At 37.8% G+C, this 21,622-nt stretch overlaps 1 protein-coding gene across 1 annotated transcript in view; it reads right to left on the bottom strand.

Moving 5' to 3' along the window:
- Window positions 1-21,622, bottom strand: part of ZNF521 (zinc finger protein 521) — an 865,909-nt gene that overhangs the window by 447,937 nt on the left and 396,350 nt on the right. Inside the window, exon 4 of the mRNA XM_081562746.1 lies at window positions 128-331. The gene's annotated coding sequence lies outside the window, so the exon portion shown is untranslated. The remainder of the gene's footprint in view (window positions 1-127; window positions 332-21,622) is intronic.

Here is a 21,622-nt window from a genome sequence, read left to right as displayed (position 1 = left end):
TTATTTATTTGCATCCTACTTCTGATACAGTGGAGACCTAACTTGGAGGAAATCAATTAAATCTACCAGTACTCTTTTGGCTGTGTAAAACTGCTGATCAAACCAGCACATTTGCTGGAGTCCTTACCGTATTTTCTTCAAAGCAGAGGCACAAGCAGGAAAAGGGAGTGAGGTGAACATGTGATCAAGATGACAAGCACCGGTGGATCCCTGCTGCAAGCTGGAACGCAAGCCTGATGACATGTATTTGGTATCATTCTGATGTAGATTCTGACAGAGGCCAATTTATGGTCCAATTTATGTCTTGACTCTCATACGAAGGCCAAGCAAGCTATAAAATGTAATAAGAATTTCTTCAATCAATGTCCAGAGGAAAAACAAATCACTCAGTTACTGACACAATATTGCATCAACACCCTGGTAAGTTCTCACAAGTGTGTGACATGCCCCCAAGCTACAAAGAGCATGGAGACGAGAACCCCGTCGTAGCAACACCACGTCCTTATGGAGTAAGCCCTAAACTTTATAGTTGCTAATAAGTCATTACCTTTCTTTTCCCTTTATTCTAATAGTACTTTTATTTAGGGGAGAAAGGGAGAAGGGTATTAAATAAATAAATGATTCTCCTCCCTTCCAAGACTTCAGTTTCATTCTAATTTCTGACCTGTGTGTTGTGAACTCCTTTCCTCTTCTCCCTACCCCCTTTCCTCCCTATCAGTCCCCTTTTTGCAGAGAAAGTTATTTATTTGTCCCTCGGCAGATCATTCCAACTTAGGCTCCTAGTGAGGTAACGTAGATTAGTCCCTGATCACCGTTTCTCTCCAGCCAGTCGTGGGCTCATGTATTTTTATTCTGTCTCTTCTTTAAATGTTTTCTAACCAGACACACATTGTTAAGCACTGTTACGAGTTGGTGCATGGAGGATTTCAGAGAAGAAAGATGGGAGAATTTCCTGGCTGTCCATGAAGTCTAGTCTAATTGTTTCTGATTTGTTTCTTCCAAATCCAATTTTAAGACTGTCACTCTGTAACACACACACACACACACACACACACACACACACACACACACTGAAAAGCTCTAGGAGCACCATTGTCTTCTATTTCAAATGTGGCTTAATATACATGTGCAGTGAGGGCTGGAGTCAGAATCATTTTGTTTATTGGTATGAAAGTTGCTCAGTCGTGTCCGACTCTATTTGACCCCAAGGACTGTATAGTCCATGGAATTCTCTAGGCCAGAATACTGGAGTGGGTAGCCTTTCCCTTCTCCAGGGGATCTTCCCAACCCAGGGATCGAGCCCAGGTCTCCTGCATTGCAGGCGGATTCTTTACCAGGTGAGCCACCAGGGAAGGTATGAGGGGAGCAAAATGGCTAACGTAAGGCACTTCATATTTCAAAGTGTTTGCCTTTGGAACATTAGGTAAGTTACAGGGCAGGGCAAGAAAACAAAACACATATTTTAGAAGTACTTTTCCCTCTTTTTATAAAAGAATAGGGGAACTGTTAAAGAGGACCTGAAATGCTGAGAAACACTGTGGGGTATCCTGGATGAGAACTGGGGGTAGCTCTTGTTCACAGGGCTTCCCTGGTGGCTCAGATGGTAAAGAATTTGCCTGCAATGCAGGAGACCTGGGTTTGATCCCTAGGTCAGGTATTGTGAGGCCCAAGCCAATACAACGGGGTGGACTTTTGAAAAAATACAAAGCAATTTTCAAAGGTGATTCTTTATTTTAGATCGATTAAAAAAACTACACACACAACTTCTTAGAGCCTTGGAGATTTGAATTCCCTTCTGAAACTGCATTTTACTAGTTACGGTTACATAGATGTGATTCTTGGGTGCAACCTGGCTCCTCCCTCCACCCCACACCTAGAACCTCTACCTGCACCAGCAACTACCAGGACGCAGGAGGCTGGTGCAGGTGAATAGCTCTGGAAACAAGCTCCTGTCTTTCATATCATCGTTACTCAACACCGTGTGTCTCTCCTTCCAGCAGATCCAGGTAACAATACAGATACAGTAATTGTACATAGAGTTACATACTGAGCTGTTTTGTTGTTTATTTCTGTTGAGTAATTTTTCCAATTGTAAAAGTACTCTGATTTCATGACCAAAGTTTTGAAAATCCCAGAGAATAAACTAAAGAAGAGAATTAGAATATCTGTCATGTCACTGCCATTAAATATTATTGTATTCCTTCTGATCTTTTTATTGCAGATATATTTGTATGTGTGTTACATCATTTCATTTAAAATACCCTACTTTTCACTTTTATCATTTTCTAATTTCCTTTCTCATTAAGAACATTTTGAAGGCATGACTTTTAATGGTGAATAATCTCACATTATATAGATCCACAATATTTTTGTAGCCATGTCCCTAACATGATGCAGGATTCTGTGTGCCATGTTGGGTCTTACCATCTGAGCCACCAGGGAAGCCTGTAAATAGGCACAAAACCCTAAAGAAAACTTCTAATGCTTCCAGTCTTCCCATTTTATTTCTTGGCCTTTGCGGTGGAGCTAATACAGAAAGTTGGGAGCTAGGTTTCAGGGTGGTAGAGAGAATGAAGGAGTAGAGGCTGGCTAAAACTTGCTATATTAAATGTTGATTGCCACAAAATTCCCAACACCAAAACATCTATTAAACCTATTAAATAAAAATTAAGTAACAGCATTTTTCTTTATACTTACAACCCTACCAAAATGTTAAGCACAGATTTAGATATACAGATAAATAAATGGATAAAAAAGACAGTAGATTCCATTAAAATATCACCCTGAGAAATGGTTTACCCACTTAATTGGAATGATGGCCAAGGGAGAAATTTAAAGCAAAGCATTTCAATGACTAAACAGATGAACAAATGGTTCACTTAATTCATTTCCGTGTCATACCCAAAAGTCTATTCAAAAGAATGTTCCCCTGCATCACCCCAGGGGTTGTTTTTTTCTGCCCTGCTCTGAATGTATACAGACATTTAAAATTCATGTTTGGTACAAAAACCATCTATACAGGTCATGTTAAATGTCTTGGGTTCTACTCTGGAGTCGCAGAATTCTGCCCAACACCACAAGAATAACATGATCTGATTTTAAAGAAGTCTGCCTTGGGTTTACAGGATGGCTCCCCAAGCAGGAAGACTTCTAAAAACATTTCAATATAAACCATTCATTTGTGACTCAGGTATACTTAAGATGGAAGAGATGCAGGCTTGGATTGCAAAAACACTTTGGGGAGCATGTGCATTGTGCCAGAAATTGACCAGTATGCTTTCACATTGCTCATCTCATTTAATCCTCAAAAGAATCCTCTGAAGAAGGATTCTCAAACTCATTTAATGAGTAAAGACAGTGAGACTCAGAGATGTTTAGTGAGAAGCCCAGAAACCTCATCTGTTTACTTATCTATTCATTCAGGACAATGTCTTTGAGCACATATTCTGTGCCAGGCCCAGAACAACAGTTTTAGGATACATAATCCCTACCTTACAAACTGGTTACAATCTTGTGTACTTTACTGCTAGACCAGTAAACAGTGTGAAAATGCAGCAATAGGAGTACAGTGGTGCCATGGAATCACATAAGAGTGATATACAGCTTAGGTTGCAGATGGTGGGCTCAGTGAAAGCTTTACAGAGGAAGAAATAACTGAACTAAGGAGAAGATGTCCCAATAAAGACTGGCAGGACACAGAGCAGAATGGTTAAGAGTGTTCTAAGCAGTTGTTGTTCAGTTGCTCAGTCGTGTCTGACTCTTTGCGACCCCATGGACTGCAACATGCCAGGCTTCTCTGTCCTTCACCATCTCCCGAAGCTTGCTCAACCACATGTCCATTGAGTCAGTGATACCATCCAACCATCTTTTCCTCTGTCATCCCCTTCTCTTCCTGCCTTTTATCTTTCCCAGCATCAGGGTCTTTTCTAATGAGTTGGCTCTTTGCATCACGTGGCCAAAGTATTGGAGGCTCACCTTCAACATCAGCCCTTTCAATTAATTTTCAGAGTTGATTTCCTTTAGGATAGACTAACTTGATCTCCTTGCAGTCCAAAGGACTGTCAAGAGTCTTCTCCAACACCACAGTTCAAAAGCATCAATTCTTCAGTGCTCAGCTTTCTTTACACTCCAACTCTCATATCCATGAATGACTACTGGAAAAACCATAGCTTTGACTAGATGGACCTTTGTTGGCAAAGTAATGTCTCTGCTTTTTAATATGCTGTCTAGTTTGGGCATAGCTTTTCTTCCAAGGAGCAAGTGTCTTTTAATTTCATGGCTGCAATCACCATCTGCAGTGATTTTGGAACCCCCAAACATAAAGCCTCTCACTGTTTCCATTGTTTCCCCATCTATTTGCCATGAAGTGATGGGAGTGGAGGCCATGATCTTAAGTTTTCTGAACGTTGAGTTTTAAGCCAACTTTTTCACTCTCATCTTCCTCTTTCATCAAGAGGCTCTTTAGTTCTTCTTCACTTTCTGCCATAAGGATAGTGTCATCTGTGTATCTGAGGTTATTGATATTTCTCCGGCAATCTTGATTCCAGCTTGTGCTTTATCCAGCCTGGCATTTCTCATGATGTACTCTGCATAAATAAGCAGGGTGACGATATACAGCCTTGACATACTCCTTTCCCGATTTGGAACCAGTCTGTTGTTCTATGTTTTGTTCTAACTGTTGCTTCTTGACCTGCATACATATTTCTCAAGAGGCAGGTAAGGTGGCCTGGTATTCCCATCTCTTGAAGAATTTTCCACAGTTTGTTGTGATCCACACAGTCAAAGGCTTTTGCATAATCAATAAAGCAAAAGTAGATGTTTTTTTTGGAACTCTCTTGCTTTTTCTATGATCCAGTGGATGTTGGCAATTTGATCTCTGGTTCCTCTGCCTTTTCTAAATCCAGCTTGAACATCTGGAAGCTCATGGTTCATGTACTGTTGAAGCCTGGTTTGGAGAATTTTGAGCATTACTTTGCTAGCGTGTGAGATGAGTGCAATTGTGCGATAGTTTGAGCATCCGTTGGCATTGCCATTCTTTGGGATTGGAATGAAAACTGACCTTTTCCAGTCCTGTGGCCACTGCTGAGTTTCCAGTTTTGCTGGCATATTGAGTGCAGCACTTTCACAGCATCATCTTTGAGGATTTGAAATAGCTCAAGTGGAATTCCATCACCTCCACTAGCTTTGTTGGCAGTGATGCTTCCTAAGACCCACTTGACTTCGCATTCCAGGATGTCTGGTTCTAGGTGAGTGATCACACCATTATGATTATCTGGGTCATGAAGATCTTTTTTGTATAGTTCTTCTGTGTTTTCCTACCACCTCTTCTTAATATCTTCTGCTTCTGTTAGGTCCATACCATTTCTGTCCTTTATTGTGCTCATCTTTGCATGAAGTGTTCCCTTGGTATCTCTAAGTGTGTGCATACGTGAGAACACAGTATTTTCTGTTTCCTCTGTGTGCCTATGTGGCTTTGCTCTGCAGAGTTACTTTGAAACCAGGTCTTCTGATTTCTATTCCAAGGCTTTTTCGTTTACCACAACTCAAAAATTGTGCTATAAAACTGTTATAAAAGAAGTCCAAGAGCCAAGTGAGCCATTACCCTAAACCTAGGCTAAGTAGTTTTTATCCCATTAGATTAATAACTGGTAAATACATGTGATACACTATGAAGAACAGATATTCTTATGCAAATGACTTAGAAAAATGGCAGGACTAGTAGGGAGTAGCACGAGAGTTAAACTGTTACTGAACAGCTCATTTGGAGGGAGACAAGCAGTAATGTAGCTAACTTTGAGTATTAGATTTCTTCCCTTGGATTCTAAAATTTTCAAGCAAATTCTAAGAAGGAAGAAGCTTGTCTTGCTAGTTGATAATTTTTGCACTACATTGGAAATATTTTCATAATATTCTTTGGGGGAAAATGGGTCATTCTTTTTTTCTCTAGCTGTAGAGAAATGACTTTTAGGGTAATGACTTAGGGTGCTTAACAGACCTATTGTCTATTAGCACCTCTATCTTAGGATGGGCAGAAGGGAAAATATTATGAAATTTAAATCAGCTACCTTTATTAATAATTTAAGTTTTGCAATAAAAACTCTACAATTATAAATAATTGCATATAGAAAGGTCTCTACTCCTTAACAATTCTTGGCTATAATATAACAGGAAACTAGCAATTGGGTGTAATGAAGCAGAAAGTCTGTTTCATTGGAATGAGACATTCAAACAATCTGGAAATGAAATTTAAAAAACAATTTTATATACAATACATCAAAAAAGATAAAACACCTAGGAATAAATTTGACAAGAAAAGGACAAAAATTGTTCACTTAAAACTTCAAAATGTCATTGAAAGAAATTAAAGAAGAACTAAATAAATGGAAAGACATCCCATGTTCATAGATTGGAAAAGTAAGTATTGTTAAGATGGCAGTACTCTCCAGATTGGTCTACAAATTCAATTAAATCCTTGTAAGATCCAACTGCCTTAAAGCAATTGACAAGCTGATTCTAAAATTTATACAGAAATGCAAGCCAAACAATCTTAAAATAGAAGAATGAAGCTGGAGAACTTATACTCTATTTAAAAAATTACTACAGTACTATACAATACAGTATACAGCAATATAGACAGTGTGGTACTGTTTACAGGTTAGATACACACACACACACACACACACACACACATATATATATTCCATTCATACATATATATATATATGTCTATATATATATGAATGGAATAGAACTGAGAATACAGAAATAATCTCTTACATTCATGGTCAATTTTTAACATGATTTCTAACAAGAAAACCAAACCAATTCAATGTGAGAAAAAGCAGTGTTTTTCAATGAATGATGCTGGGACAACTAGAATCCTCAAACAAAAGACAGAAGTTGGAATTCTACCTCACACCACATATAGAAATTAACTCAAAATTGATCAAAGACCTAAATGCAATGACTAAAACTATAAAATTTGTAGAAGAAATCACAGGCATAATTCTTTGTGATCTCAGATTAGGCAGTGATTTTTTAGATATGACATAAAAAGCACAAGCCACAAAAAGAACAGGCAAATTAGATTTCATTAATATTTAAAACTTTTGTGTTTTTTAAAGGATATAATCAAGAAACTGGAAAGACAACACATAGAATGGGAGAAATACTTGCAAATTATACAACTGATAAGGGACTATTATTCAGAATACATAAAGAACTCTGAAAATTGAACAATAAAAAGACAAATAATACTATTAAAATATATTCAAACAGACATTTCTACAAAGAAGATATACAAATGGCCAATTAAGTATGTGAAAAGATGTTCAACCCCACTAGCCACCAGGGTAAAGCAAATCAGAACCACAATGAAATACCACTTCTCATCTACTAGGACTGCTATAATCTAAAAGACAGACAATATCATGTGTTGGCCTGGATATGGAGAAACCGGAACTCTAATACATTTCTGGATGGGATGTAAAATGGTGATATTGCTTTGGAAAATGGTTTGGCAGTTCTTTATGTTAAATATCAACTTACTATATAGTGTAGGAATTCCTCTCATAAATATATATTCAAGAGGAATGAAAACATACATCTGCATTAAAAACTTGCACATGAATGCACATACAACATTATTCATAACAGTCAAAAACTGGAAACAACTCAAATGTCCCTCACTTACCTAACAAATAAACAATGTGATATATTCATATAAGGGAATATTATTCAGTCATAAAAAGTAATGAAACACTGATATATGCTACAATATAATGAACCTCAGAAACATTATGCTGAGTTAAAGAAGTCAAACACAAAAGGCCACATACTGTATGATTCCATTTGTATGAAATTCCAGCATAGGCATATCCACAGGGATGGAAAATATTAATAGATTATTGCTTGCCAGGGGCTCTGGGGAGAGCAGAATAGGAGTGACTGTTAATAGGGGTGTGTGTGCGTGTATGTGTGTGTGTGCGTGTGTGCCCGTGCATGCTTAGTTGCTCAGTCATGTCCGACTCTTTGTGACACCATGGAGCCTGTCAGGCTCCTCTGTCCAAGAAGATTCTCCAGACAAGAATACTGGAGTGGGTTGCCATGCCCTTCTCCAGGCAATCTTCCCAACCCAGGGATCAAACCCAGGTCTCTTGTGTTGCAGGAGGATTCTTTACCATCTGAGCCACCATGGAAGCCCAATTAATAGTTAATAGTTTTAGGGTTTCTTTTTGGAATAATGAAAATATTCTGGAATTAGACTGTAGTGATGATTACACAGCTTATACTAAATAATACTGAATTGTACACTTTAAAGGGGTAAATATTTTGTTATTTGAATGATAGCTCAATTTGAAAAAAGAAAAAAGGAGACATCGATATGTAATTACCTAAGAAAGACCATAGATTATCAGCTCTGATAGTACATTAAATGCTCAGTTCCACTAAACCCCATTCTTGAGGATAGATTATTTTCATTTTATTCATGTTTAAATTCTAAGACAGAGGATACATTTTCTAAATATATACACTACCACCACGTGTGTCTGTGTGTGTGTGTGCATATATACACACACATATATACATGCATGTGTGCATGCCAAGTGTCTTCAGTCGTGTCTGACTCTTTGCGACCCCATAGACTGTAGCCCACCAGGCTCCTCTGTCCATGGTATACTTCAGGCTAGAATACTGGAGTGGGTTGCCATTCCCTTCTCCAGGGAATTGTCCCGATTTAGGGATCCAACCTGAGTTTCCTAGTCTCCTGCACTGGCAGATGGGTTCTTTACCACTAGTGCCACCTGGAATATATATATATGCCACAGAGTAGGCCCAGCACCAGGAGCATAGCTTACCCATGGAATCTACGCAGCCAGGGGCTATCATAGGAGAGGGAACTGTCCCTGTCTTAGACACCTGGCCAGTCAGTTCACTTCCCCATCTTCGAGTTTCCTAAGCAGTTAAAGAGCCTTAGCCCAGCAGGGCTACCTCCAGTCCCTTCCAGCTCTGTCAGAGTCTCTGAATATCAAGGAAAGCCTGTCTAGACAGGCTAGACAGAGCAATGATAGTTTCACAATATGGGACTGGCAGACTACGATCTTTTAGGAAAACCAACAAATAAAAACAGAACAAACCCCAGTACAGTAATCAGAGAATAGAGTAATTTGAATTCTCTGTAATGAAATGCCATCTTCTCTTGTTGTTTCAAGGACATTGGAACAATCCTCAATGAACCAGCAGAGCCACCTCCAGAGTGAGATTAATCAGAACAAAGGCCACCAGCTTAGGGCAGAGCACACAGTGCTTGGTGCCCAAGGACCCAGGCCTGGGTGGTACAGGCCTGAAGATGATGCAGTGTTTCAGGAAGGCTATGATGGGTATGTGGGGACGAAAGAAAAATGAACTCCCCAGCTGAAATCACCCTGAGGCTTTTGTAATCTAGACATATTCACACAGTTGTCTAGGATCCTTCCCATCTGTCCAGTAAACAGATTAACTCACGGCACTTCTATGCTTCTCTTCTCACGAGTACTTGGACTTAAAAGAAGAATGGGGAGAGGGGAGGAGAGATACAGAGGTGGGTTTGCCACAGCCTTACCCCACTTGCAAAGCATCAGGGAGTGATAGCTTCCTGAAAATGAGGCGCTTTGTGAGCTGAGGAAGGTCAAGGCGAGCTGATAAAGAGCTGGGCTTTGAAGCTCAGGCTGCCAGGATTGGAATTCTGACTCTGTGACCCACTGGTGATGTGATTTGGGGTCAGCATTTAGTCTCTATGAATTTCAGTTTCCTTATCTGTAAAGTGGTCTAAATTCCTACCCAAAGAGTTGTTGTGAGAATTAAAGGAAATAACATATTTATTAAATGGTAGATATTATTTTAAACAACAATGACAAAATGCCATTGTACCTGTGCTCATAATTGCTCTATTTTTAATCCTATTCTCCCAACATGTTCTAATTTGACTTAGGTTTAGCTATAGCAGGGTCTATCCAACTGTGTTCTTTGTATGAACACGATTTGATGCATATTTATTATGGCGTGTGTTAAAATCCTAAGGATCAGACAGAACTTTTTCACATTCTTGACCCAAATATACATAGCAGCTGCATGACCCTAATAAAAAAGTTTAATCTTTCCAACACTTATTCCAAAAATATATAAAGTGGAGACATTAGAAGATCTGATGTCTAAAGTCTTTAAAATAGTACTGGGGAAGCAACTAGTATAAATGAAGTATAGATCTCCTCCTCTTCCTCCTCCTTCTCACATATGCTAAGTTCCCTTTATTCAAGTTTCTTTGGGGGCTCCCCAGGTGGCACTAATGGTAAAGAACCTGCCTGCCATTGTAGGAAACATAAATGTGATTCTATCCCTGGGTCAGGAAGGTCCCCTGGAGAAGGGCATGGCAACCCACTCCAGTATTCATGCCTAGAGAATCCCATGGACAGAGGAGCCTGGTGGGCTATGGTTCATAAGGTGGCAAAGAGTTGGTCACTACTGAATTAACTTAGCATGTATGAATGCATGTTTCTAGGGATAATTCAAATCAGTTAAATTATTTTGACCAGCTCAACAACAAACAACATGATGAATAACTTATTTAACCATAGTAAATTGTAGAGATAGTGGAAGTGGCTGAAAAATGCAAACTAGCCATTGTTATGGTCTGGAGTAACTGCTAAATGGGGAAACTGTGTTAGTTTTAAAAGTAATATCTAGAGAAAATTTTCTGCAGGGTTTACCTTGTATCTCTGTCTCTCTCACGCTCACACACACACACTCCTGGCTTTAACTTAGCCCTTCCTTCAGAAGTACTCAACTTTGCCTTTCATTTCTTTTCATATAAATGTAGAAATAAATTTCTCCAATTTACTGAAAAGTATCTCCCAAAGGGGCCAAGGGAGGCAGGAAATTAAACTGTGGTTCTGAAATCATTTCAGCACTCCAGCTTTCCCCTACAAATGTAAATTTAGGGAATTCCACTTGTCAAAGTCCTCTTTGAAGCTTTGAATAATTGGATCCCAATTATTCTTAACCACATTATTCAGGCCTATGTTCAACTTAATATCTAAATAGATTACTTTTTTTTGCCACCTACTAAAATTCCCCAAAGTGAATCTTGCCGCATTGTGCTCTTCAGTTAAGAGTGAAATTTCTGACTAAAAATGTTTTTACTCATATTCCGAGATGGCTGCAAAATCCTCCATGATAACTAAAACTGTGAGAATTGACATTGCATTGAATGGGTATCAACTTGCAGTAAAAACGTGCTCAGGAAGAAGGAATCACTGTACTTTCTACCAATCACTTTAATACCCAAGACATCTTCCTTCTTACTAATAGCTACTCCTAATGGCTAGAAAGTCAAAACAGATAGCAAAGAATATAAAGGAAAGTCATAGTGTCTGAAAAGCATCCCTTTGAACAAGTTGAATACAGTATAAATTACATGTTCTTCCTCTACTTTCAAAAGGAATTAGTGTTTAAAATCATGCCATGCACATATTCTTGTTATATAATTTTCTTTTGATTTTCTGTTTCATACAAAGCACTGTTATCAACTGGCTACACTATATTTTTGTGTGTAGTGAATATCAATGCTGTCTTTCAGTTTTGCAAGAGAAAATAAGAGAGTAGCATGAAAACTTTTCTTCAGTTGATTTTAAAAATAGACATATCTTCATGGAGCACAGAGAATCAAGAAGATGTTAGTATTATCTTAATAGCATACACATATCCTGACTGAAAACTATTTACTAAGCACCTGGGTGCTGTAATAGATGTCTCCTCTCTTCCAGGTATTTAAAATCTAAATCTGCCATTATTATTTCGGATTAATGTTCACAGAATGAAGGTGGTGCTGAGTGGTGGGGGTTAAAATTGTTAAGCGTCTGTTATGAGCCACGCCCTGAGCTTGCTATGCACTTGTTAGACCTAATCTCACTTAATCCTCACAGAAACCAAACTCTTTAGGATCTCTAACGTGCTCAAGTTTTCACTTGTAGTAGGTGGGAGAGTTGTTATCCATGCTCAGTTCTCTCCAATACCACAGCCTATTTGTTCCATTATACCCGTGGTTATTATAATGGGGAACTTTTTTGTCAGTCTCTGGATATGTTTTGATATCATGACTGCTGGAGGGCAATGAGTGGGTAAAGGACCAAGATGCAACTGATCACGCAACAATGCAAAGGACCACCCCTCTTAGCCCCCTATGCCAAGGATTATCTTGTCCAAAATGTCCTTTGTTTTGAGAACCTCTGTATTACACGAGGCTACAGATAGCTGCTGCTGCTGCTAAGTCGCTTCAGTCGTGTCTGACTCTGTGCGACCCCATAGACGGCAGCCCACTAGGCTCCCCCGTCCCTGGGGTTCTCCAGGCAAGAATACTGGAGTGGGTTGCCATTTCCTTCTCCAATGCATGAAAGTGAAAAGTGAAAGTGAAGTCGCTCAGTCATGTCTGACTCTTAGCGACCCCCTGGACTGCAGCCTATCAGGCTCCTCTGTCCATGGGATTTTCCAGGCAAGAGTACTGGAGTGGGGTGCCATTGCCTTCTCTGGGCTACAGATAGGGACATTGATAAAATGTAATAAAATGTCATACCAAGCATGAGTGGAGAGCTTTGTTTACATGTTGTGATTACTTGAGACAAAATTACTATATGGATTTATTGACCCTAATTTAATATCACAACCAATAGTGACAGAACGTGATTAAGAAGCTTCTTGGGTGATAGAAAGAAATCATCCTAGAATAAAGTTTTGTTTTTCCATTGCTTACCTCCTAGGACATCCACAAAACAAATTCACTTTTGTTAAAGGAAGAATTACTTTTTAGAAATTTACCTAACTTTTGCATTTTTTTCCCAATTTTAAATCCTACAATTTTCAAAACAGGGTGAGTAAGCAATATTGAGCCAACAGATTCAAAGTTCAGAGTCTTTACACTCATAAAGTATTTTAAATATCATATCAAGTTTATTTTAACAATAATTATATATACATATTATAGTATATAATATATACTGTTTGCTATTTTTATGAACAGAGAAACAAAAATGGGTAAAAAGAATTTCTAATCCACTGGGTTGCCACTAGCCCCAAGCAGGGTTCTCCAAGAGTTTACTTAATGCTCCCTCATTTCTCTTTGCCTCTCTGGAAGTAAAAACAGGCAGACGACTCCTCCCCACCCCCTCCCCTTCTTTCCTTCCTTCCTTTCTTTCTTTCTCTCTTCCTCCTTTCTTTTTTCCCTTCTTTCTTTTTTTCTTCCTTCAGTACAAAATTGACAATGAGAAAAAAGTAGGGGTTAGTTGCAGTCATGAGATTTAGGAATGGTTGGTTAGAAACAATGCCCAATGTCAACTCCAGCCCACACATGAACTCTACATGTCTCTTAATTCCAGGTCTGACTAGATGGGCCATTTATTCTGCAAGGGGTTTTCACAGCCTCCGCTGCTGCCACTGGTTTTGCAGGAGCCGCTTAGATGGCAAATTAGTGCTGCTCATCTCTGCAGGACTACTGAACAGGTGAGAGGTGGGTGAACACTGAGCAGAGTCTGTATGGTCCCCCAGATGCTGCAGAGGTACCACTTGAAGCAAATCTTTTTTCTTATGACCTCTGTGCCTCCTACCCTGCTCCTTCCCAGATGTGACTTGAATTTTAAATTCTGGATCATAACGTCAGATGGCTGCATCTTATATTTCAGTATGTAATCCAATCATGAGCACTAAAGTATGACTTTCTTCCCCAAATGGTCACTAATGTCAGAGATTGGCAGTTTAAAGAACATGCTACATATATTTTTAATACTGACTTTAAAATATGTCCTTAGCAGTGTTTGAATCTGGACCTGCAAAATTGTGGTAGTTGTCTCCATTTTTATGCAATTTTTTTTTCATATTTTCTTGAGTATAGGATAGATTAACTATGTCTTAGAAGGTAAATCATTTTTTTTTTTTAGAAGGTAAATCATTTATAATGCCATTACTATTGTGTCTGTACACTACACAAGGAAAAACACAGCACAAATTTTCACAGGCTGCTGAGAAACCTCAAAATTTAGATCTCGGAACTAAAAAGCTATTAGAAAATATAACATAGAAATAATAAGCATAAAATCATGTACAAGTTTCAAATCCATTTTGAGTTAGATTTCCCAAATGCATTATTTAAACTCTTCTTTTGAATGGACACAGACACATATTCCTCTTCCACGCAGGTAGAATTCATTAATAGGCTAAACTCCTTCTTAATGGTTAGCTGTAAAAATTAGAAATTCTAATTTCTTAAGATGTAATCATTCAGGAAAAGGCACATTAAAACTCAAATATATATGTGGCTTTCCCTACACTGAGGATATTGCTATATAAGTGTAAATTACTTCAGCATCTACTTTCTTGAAATATATCTCAATATTTGGGCCACCTAAGTTACACTGATGGTAGCTATTTCCAACTTTCCACATTAAACACTGTCCCAATAAGAAATATGGACCCCCTTATATGATAAAGGATGAGTAAATTTTCTCCAGAAGGAGCTTGCTATAAATGTGCCAATTTAAATTTTAGAGTGTTTTAATACAACAATTTCCAACGTGCAAAAAATTTTCAAGAAAAATGACTTTAAATCTATTCTAGATTTCCTACTGAACTGAACTGTTATATACGTGAGTATATATACATACATATATATGTGTGTATATATATATATATGTATACATAATATATATATATATATATGCCATGTTTAGGACAGAACCATTCTCACTGAGTTAAGGATATGTGGTGCTTCTAAGAATGCAGCAACAAAATTATAAATCATGTGTAAAATGAAATAACCCTGCTGAACCCATAGACAAACCAGTGGGCAAGACTATAGGATTGTTACAAGGCTAAGGTTTTTCTACTCAGCACATTTGGAAAGGAAAAAAATTAGCAAAAGGAAAAAGAAACAGAAGACATATTCCTGACCAAGAGGAGTAATAGAGACCAGAGTTATCTTACCCAAAAACAACCAAAAAAGGACAAAACATATAAAATATTAGCTTGCAAGACACTGCGCATCAGACAACAGAGTACCCCTGAGAGATGGTAAACAAAGTGAACTGAACGGAGAAAGGAGTCTAGAGATTTACAGAGGGTCTCCCTTTAGCATTAAGCTGAGTATGGATCACTACGAAGAAAACTACCAGTAGCAAGAGGAAGAACTTGGAAGGATTAGAGGTAACAGTGCCAAGAGCTCAAATAGGTCTGGAAATAGTGCCTGAGTCTACTAGAAACCTGGAAAATCTCAAGATTCACAAGGTATACGGTAGTGTACTCAGAAAGGTCTTGCCTCACGAGTAAGGAATTATTAGCCCTAGACTATGCACCCTCTGGCCTTACCTACTGAATCTTGAAACCAAGACCTGAGAGAATTAACATGTCTCTAAGCACCTAACTGCATCCCAAAACAAAGACCAAAAATATTTATAAGATTTCAGAAATACCTGTTTTTAAAAAGGTAAGATACACAATGTCTGGCATCCAATAGACAATTACAAGACATGCAAAGAAATGGGAAAGTATGAACTGTAATGAGTGGATAAATCAACCAATTCAGATTGACTCATAAATGACAGAGATGTTGAAATTAGCAGATAAGGACAATTAAAGCAGTTTTGATAACTGTGTTCCATATATTTAGAAAGTTAAGTAGATACAGTGGGAGTATAAAAAATAACAAAATCAAACTTCTGGAGATGAAAACCACAATGTGTAAGGACAAAAATACATTGGATAAGATTAACATCTGATTACACAATAAAGAAGAAAAAATAGTGAACTTTAGGAACATTTAAAAATTAAAGCACACAGAGAAAGAGTTTTAAAGAGTGAGCCAAGCATCAGTGACTGTTTAGGCAATTTCTGGCAGCCATATACAATACATACACACATACAATACAGAGTTGGCTTAACATTGAAAATCGATCAATATAAGTAACCCTATTTAAAAAGAAAAAAGGAAAAACAAAGTTTAGGTATTTAAAAATGATTTTTAAAAAACCACTCAGCAAAACAGGAATAGAAGTGAATTTCTCAGGCTACATTTACATCCTGCTTAATACTGAAGACTAAATGTTCTCTTCCAATTATCACAAACATGATCATGATATATGCTCTGATCTCTTCTATTCAGCATTTTACTGGAGGCTCTAGATAGTTCAAACAGTGAATGAAAATAAAGAAAAGGCATATAGATTAGAAAGCAACAAATTGTCTTTATTCTCAGAAAATATGATTGATTATGTAGAAAATCCAATAGGATTTGCCAAAAAACAAACACACAAACAAATCTACTAGAATCAATAAGTGAACTAAAAAATCCAATAGAATTTATCAAAAACAAACAAAAAACCTACTAAAATCAATAAGTGAACTTAGTAAAGTGAAAGGATAAAATATGAATATACAAAACCAATTGTATTTCTATATACTAGAAGCAAACTATTGGAAATTGATACTTTCAATTTACAATAGTATCAAAAACTATAAAATAATGAAGGATTGGTCTGATAAAAGACATGTACACAGAAAAGGATGACTGAGTGCTGAGAAAATTCAAAGAGGGCCTAGATAAATGGAGAGATAATTGGATCCTGGATTGGAAGGTTCAGTATTAAGATGTCAACTTGCCCAAATTAATCAAAAAATCAATGCACCAATCAAAATCCTAAAATCATTTTCAGCAGACATTGCAAACAAATTCATATGAAAATGCAAGGGCCCTAGAATAGCTATAACAATTTTGTAGATGAATCAAGTTGGAAGGTTAACACAACCTACTTGCTAGACCTCATATAGAGCTTCAGTAATTAAGACAGCTTGATTTCCGTATAAAGACAGACAGACCAGTGGGATAGAATAAAGAGTTCAGAAATAGACCCATACCTATATGGACCACTGATTTCCAACAACAGTACAAAAAAAAAAATTCAATGGATAAAGGATAGTCTTTTCTACCACTAGTGTGGAACAACGGCTAGTCATATGCAAAAGGAAAAAAAATCCACATCTTGCATTATATGCAAAACTAATTCAAAATGGATCATTGCCCTAACAGCAAAGCCTAAAACTAAAACTTCTAGAAAAAAACGTAGGAGAAAATGTTTGTGACCTTGTGTTAGGTCAAGTTTTGTTTTTAGATTTAACACATAAAGCATGATTGATAAAAAAAAATTTTTAAACTGATGATAAACTGAGCTTCATCAAAATTAAAAATTCATGTTCTTTGAAAGATATTGTTAATAAGATAAAAAAGATAAACCACAAATTGGAAGAAAATGTTTGCAAATTGCACATCTGATAAAGAACTAGTATCCAGAATATGTAGATAGATTTTGAAACTCAATAATAAGGAAAAGAATAGCCCAATAAAAATATAAGCATTTTCCCTGATAGCTCAGTTGGTAAAGAATCCGCATGCAAAGCAGGAGACCCCAGTTCAATTCTTGGGTCAAGAAGATCCCCTGGAGAAGGGAAAGGCTACACACTCCAGGATTCTGGCCTGGAGAATTCCATGGACTATTCAGTAATTGCGAAGAGTCAGACTTGACTGAGCTACTTTCACTTTCACTTTCAATAAAAATATGGGGAAAGTGTTAGAATAGCTGTTTTACCAAAGGACATATATAGATGTCAAATAAACACATGAAAGGATGCTCTATATCATTAGTAATTAGCAAACTGAAAATTAAAACCACAATTAAATATCATTACAAACCTATCAAAATGACTAGATACAGAGGAACTGGAACTCTTACACATTACTGGTGGGAGTGTAAGACAGTACAACCATTTTAGAAATTATATTGGCAGTTTCTTAAAAAGTTAAATGCACACCAATAATCTGATTCAGCCATTCCATTATTATGCATTTACACAAGAGAAATGAAAGCATATGTCCATGCAAAGACATGTGTACAAATGTTCATAGCAGCTTTGTTTGTAATAGCTAAAACCTGGAAACAATTCAAATACCCATCATCACGAAGATAGATAAATACACTATGATATATCCATATGGTGGAATATTACTCAGCAAAAAAAGGCATGAATACATTATAACATAGATAGATCTCAAAATAATTGCTAAGTGAAAGAAGATAGATCACAAAAGAGTACCTATTATATGATTCCACCTATGTAAAATTCTAGAAAATGCAAACTAATTGACAGTGACAGATCATTGGTTGCCTGGAGACTAGGACAATGGGCAGTGATGCTGAGCAGGTGGCGAGATGGTAGAACCTCAGCTGCCCTGAGGTGGACCACAGCTTTTACTTTCAACAGGTGAGCACATCACAGTTGGAAAGACGCTCCTCGTTCAGGATGAGACAGTTTGGGTGGACCTGAGATCGCTGAAGAAGGCCATTTATTTATAATACAGGGAGTGGAAAATTAGGCCATTGTATTTCTACACAGGGGAAGAATTCATAAAAAGTCACACAGAATTATTCTTATATAACTGACAATGACATCGTTGTAAGGTGGAAACAGAGCTTTATTTGTCTTACTTAAAATGATATATAGAGCACTTGTCTGTTTATTCCACTGCAAACAGCTTCTGCAAAAACAGCCATGAATCCCTGGGGGTTTCTACTGATAGTTATAAGTTACTTGAGTAAAATCTCTCAAGCAAGTTGCTGCCTTGCAGGTATCCATTATTCTAAATTCAAAGACCTTTTTCTTGTTGTTTGTTTGTTTGTGTTGACTGTCTATTTTTCCCCAAAATTATGTTACATGCAATATCACTTTTAAAAATATAAAACGTGTCAGAACATAGCTACTTTTCAAATAAGTAAGAATATGTATATACCTAAATCAAAACACACACAGCCAATAGGGAAACGCTCAATAAATAGGCTTCATAATAAAATCTGGCTCAGGTTAAAGTGAAGTTAGTTTGATGGATTCAGCTGGGGCTCTAGTAAATAACAGCCTCTGTAATTAAGCTCCCTGAGTTTAGCCTGCCTTGGAGTTTACAGGCAGCTCCAAGGTGCAAGCGTGACAACCAGGACGCAGACTTCAGGAATGAGGAGCCAGCTGGTGCCTCCTCGGCGCTCAGCCCATTTCACCGAAAGCTGACCCAGGCAAAGCTGCTGTTCTCCACATACAGACTCAAACATCCATGGAATTGACTGGCAAAGTTCATGTTTGGGAATGCGAAAGGAAGCCCAGATCGAACAAGCGCTCAAGTCACGTGCCTGTGTTTTGTCACAAAACCTAGAACCTGTCATTTCTGTTTCCATATATATATATATATCTATACTACATCTCTGTGTATGTGTGTGTATAAACAATCATAGGTACATATCCGTACACACATATGCTCTGCAAAGGAAACGCTCTAGCAGAAAGAGGCTTTGAAGCATACAATTCTGGGTTCAAATTTTAGCTTAATCACCTTTTAGCTGCTGACTTACTGTTTTAGAGAAAGCAATTTTTGAGCAATTACAATGTGCTAGACACATCAGACAGTGGGGAGACAGTTACCACCACAGGAGCTCCTCCCTCTATTTGAGATTGTTGTTGTTATTCAGTCGATAAGTCGTGTCTGACTCTTTGTGACCCCATGAACTGCAGCACACCAGGCTTCCCCATCCTTCACTATCTCCCAGAGCTTGCTCAAATTCATGTCCATTGAGTCGGTGATGCCATCCATCCATCTCATCCTCTGTCACCCCCTTCTTCTCCTGCCCTCCTCAATCTTTCCCAGCATCAGGGTCTTTTCCAAAGAGCTGGCTCTTTGCATCAGGTGGCCAAAGTATTGGAGTTTCAGCTTCAGCATCAGTCCTTCCAATGAATACTCAAGGATGAGATGGAAAAGCACAAAAAATTGAGGTGTAAAAGCATAAAAATAATTTTAATAAAACATGCCTGATACTAACCTAGAAATAAGTAGGGTGTTACGTTATCATAGAGGGTTAGGAATTTCATATTTAATTTCCTGAAGTATGAAACAGATCTAAATTTTATAGGATGAAAAACAGCTTTTTTGAGCCTTACTTTCCTTAACTATGAAATGGAGTTTATAATATGTACATCTCTAGTACTGGTATAAGAAGTAAGCAAAGCATGATATAAAGTTCCTAGCAAGAAATGTTATTTCCTGCCCCAATGGCCCTTTTTCCCTTCTCCTAGCTCTCAAAATTCAAAGAATGACTAAAAACAATTTTTGCCAAGGGTGTAAAATCACAAACCACTACCACACATAGAGGGACTTCCTTGTAGCTCAGATGGTAAAGAATCTGCCTGCAGTGCAGGAGACCCAGGTTTAATCCCTGGGTTGGGAAGATCCCCCAGAGAAGGGAATGGCAACCCTCTCCAGTATTCTTGCCTGGAGAATCTCATGGACAGAGGAGACTGGCAGGCTACAGTCCATGGGGTGGCAAAGAGTCAGACATGACTGAGAGATTAACACTACCACACATAGAAGGATGGAAAGGAGAGTATCATTGATTGAAATAAGAATTCTCCATTTCTATTTATTGTGACAAATTAATTCAGAACACTGAAAAAGAAAAACAAAGTTCTTCTCATTCCAAGTTACATTTATTTTTCTTCTTCCATGTCTTCCTTCATCATGCTTATAAAAAAGGAATCCCATATCTTCCATTTTGTGAGGTAATTCTGCCTCCCTCATTCTTTGTGCACGTTATGTCACAGCCCACACAATCTCTGGTATAGCAATGAGAAGAGGTGCTCAGATACCCCTTCAAGGAAGGACTCATTTCTTGGCTTCAAGGAGTGTGATTGGCTGATGGTCTCCTGCTACAGGCTCTTTCAGAGGAAGCCCAAAGTTTTAAGTATGAGTCATAATCTTCTCAGGGTGAAGATAGATCATGAATTCCAGAAAAAATATCTGCTCCTGCTTCATTGACTACTAAAGACTTTGACTGTCTGGATCACAACAAGCTGTGAAAAATTCTTAAAGGGATAGGAATACCAGACCACCTGTCTCCCGAGAAACCTGTATGAGGATTGAGAAGCAACAGTTAGAACCAGACATGGAACAACTGACTGGTTCAAAAATGAGAAAGGAGTATGAAAAAGGTGTATATGGTTACCCTGCTTATTTAATTTCTATTCAGAAATGTCAGGCTGGATGAATCCCAAGCTGAAATCAAGACTGTCGGGAGAAATATCAACAACCTCAGATATGCAGATGATACCACTCTAATGGCAGAAAGTGAAGAGGAACTAAAGAGCCTCTTGATGAGAGTGAAAGAGGAAAGTGAAAAAGTTGGCTTAAAACTCAACATTCAAAAAATTAAGATCATGGTAGCCAGTCCCATTGCTTCATAGCAAATAGAAGGGAAAACATAGACACAGTGACAGACTTTATTTTCTTGGGCTCCAAAATCACTGTGGATGATGACTGTAGCCATGAAATTAAAAGACTCTTGGTCCTCGGAAAGAAAGCTATGACAAACCTAGACAGCATTTTAAAAAGCAGAGACATCACTTTGCTGACAAAGGTCTATATAGTCAAAGCTATTGTTTTTCTAGTAGTCATGTATGGATGTGAGAGTTGGACCATAAAGAAGGCTGAGCACTGAAGAATTGATGGTTTCAAATT

The sequence above is a fragment of the Giraffa tippelskirchi genome, chromosome 14 (genome assembly GCF_054371585.1).
Source record: "Giraffa tippelskirchi isolate mGirTip1 chromosome 14, T2T-mGirTip1v1.2.pri, whole genome shotgun sequence".
Taxonomy (NCBI): domain Eukaryota; kingdom Metazoa; phylum Chordata; class Mammalia; order Artiodactyla; family Giraffidae; genus Giraffa; species Giraffa tippelskirchi.
This window is presented reverse-complemented; position numbering and strand designations above follow the sequence as displayed.